This window comes from Corapipo altera, unplaced genomic scaffold (assembly GCF_003945725.1).
Source record: "Corapipo altera isolate COAL_440 unplaced genomic scaffold, ASM394572v1 61378, whole genome shotgun sequence".
In the NCBI taxonomy this organism is placed as follows: domain Eukaryota; kingdom Metazoa; phylum Chordata; class Aves; order Passeriformes; family Pipridae; genus Corapipo; species Corapipo altera.
In genome coordinates, this window is record NW_020888086.1 from 1,031 (window position 1) to 3,238 (window position 2,208).

The 2,208-nt window shown below is 51.5% G+C and overlaps 1 pseudogene; it reads right to left on the reverse strand.

The window, feature by feature from the left end:
* Positions 1 to 355: 355 nt before the first annotated feature.
* On the reverse strand, positions 356 to 1,438 carry LOC113941851 (annotated as a pseudogene).
* Positions 1,439 to 2,208: the final 770 nt, after the last annotated feature.

A 2,208-nucleotide genomic window follows, 5' to 3' on the forward strand; every position in this document is an offset into this window, starting at 1 on the left:
GAAGACTTAATGTGAATTATACCTTTAGGTAGAATCAAAGAATCCCAGAATTCCCAGGTTTGGGTTGGAAGGGACCTTAAAGCTCATCCAGTGCCACCCCCTGCCCCAGGCAGGGACATCTTCCACCAGCCCAGGTTGCTCCAAGCCCCGTCCAACCTGGCCTTGGACACTTCCAGGGATCCAGGGGCAGCCACAGCTTCTCTGGGCAACCTATGCCAGTCTCCCCACCCTCCCAGGGAAAAATTCCTTCCCAGTATCCCACCTAACCCTGCCCTGTGGCAGTGGGAAGCCATTCCCTGTGTCCTGTCACTCCAGGCCCTTGTAAGTCCTCTGCGAGAGAGAGGTGGGATCCCTGTCAGACACTCTGAGATCACACAGGTGTGTGACTGCCAGAACTCTTCCCTTGTTCCCCCTCTCCCAGCCCGTCACTGACCTCAGACAATGCTTTCTTGTGTCCACAGTTGATGCCTCCAATGAAAACCATATTGGGCATTATGGGCATGGGATAGTCAAAGACAAAGTCAATTCTCTTCAGCCACACGGACCCGTGACTTAAAAGCTGCGGCATCGTCATCGGCCTGTGCAGGAACTCCGAGGCCAGCGCCTCAAAGGGGGAGTAGGCAACGCTGCAGCTGAAGGACTCAGAAAGGAAGAGCAGGAAGTTCTTCACTCTCTGGGAGAATGTCATGTGGTCTGTGTGGAGAGAGAACATCCGCGGGACATAGGACAGCGGGTCCGGGGCCTGAGCAGCCTGAATGTCAATGTTACATGGAACACCCCTCAGGAAGAACACACTGGGGATGGAGAACTGAACAGCAATGATCGGCCCACAGGGATTGAAGGGATCCGTGAAGACGGCGTCAAATTTGCTGTCTTGGATGTATTTCATCATCTCCTTGTTGTACAGCAAGGATCTGCAGGTGGCTTCAAACATGGTAGCGCTCTTCCGTAAATATTTCAGAGTATTCCAAAATCTGACCAGGAAAGGCTCTTCACTAAAGCGGCTCTGGCCAAATGAGCGTATCTGTTCTTCCATCTCTTCCTTCTTGATAGGGACAGGGTAGGTTTTCAAGTCATAGACATCTGAGGAGCCAATGTATACCCTGTTGTCCGGTGCCAGAACCACAATTTCGTGCCCTCTCTTGCTCAGCTCTGCCAGCACTTCCCTCATGCTGAGCCAGTGGCTGCCCTCCATGGGGATCACCAGCAGCTTCCCAGCGCTGGCAGGACTCAGGAGGCACAGGAAGGGGAGCAGCAGTGCCCTCAGCATGTTGGGAGCTGCCCGGAGAGGAGCCCACACACTGAGAGGCCAAGGCTGGCTCTCAGGCTTTTGTAGTTGTGCCCCGCCCAAGCAAACACCCCACTTGGCAGCACTTCCACTGATCTCCTGCCCTTGGACTTGACTCCCATTCCAGGCGTTCACAGGTCTGCACGCAACGGAGCCACGGCAGGTGATTCATCATCATAAAAGGGAAAGGTCAGGGTTGTGCTTCCAAGGTGGGTTTGCGTGAGCCCAGGAAGGTGTGTCACCTTCAGGCACCTCACTCGCCCGAGCTGAGACACCTCAATGCCTCAGACTGCTCTTCTTGCCCTCAGCCACATGACATTTACTGACCAAGGCAAGTTGCACAGTGAAATAGAATTTGGAGAGAAATATGAGAAATCAGTGTTGAAGTATCTGGGGTTTGGGGTTGGTTTTGTTTTTCATAACCCAAACCATTGGGCGCCACTGAGAAAAATTCAATTTCTTTTCATTATTGCAAACTTCCCTTTTTTCTGAGAGAAGCAGCCAACAGGGAGTCTTCCCTCACCTCTCCACACAACTTTCACCTAACCCCTTATCTTGTCAGCTCTAAAATGAGGTTGCAAAACAGCAGTTCACCCTTGTACCTCTGATAACACAAACCACCAATCAAAATCCAAACCACAGGGGATGCCTTGGAGGAAATACACGGAGGGAAGGGAAAGATGCTCTGCCAGAATCAACCCACAAGGTAGTACAGAGTCTCTGAGGAGCGCATCAAACTGGCTCTCCTGAAGATACTGAGGAGCTCTTGGTGTTTCAGGAGCCATTCACAGCTGAGAACTGACAATTCACCAAGTCTTTTCATCCCTTCATATGCTTTAAGAAGTCTTGTCAGAAAAGATCCTTCCTCAAAGGAAATCTGCAAAAATGCCTGGAAATCTTTCTCCATCTCTTCCTGTGTG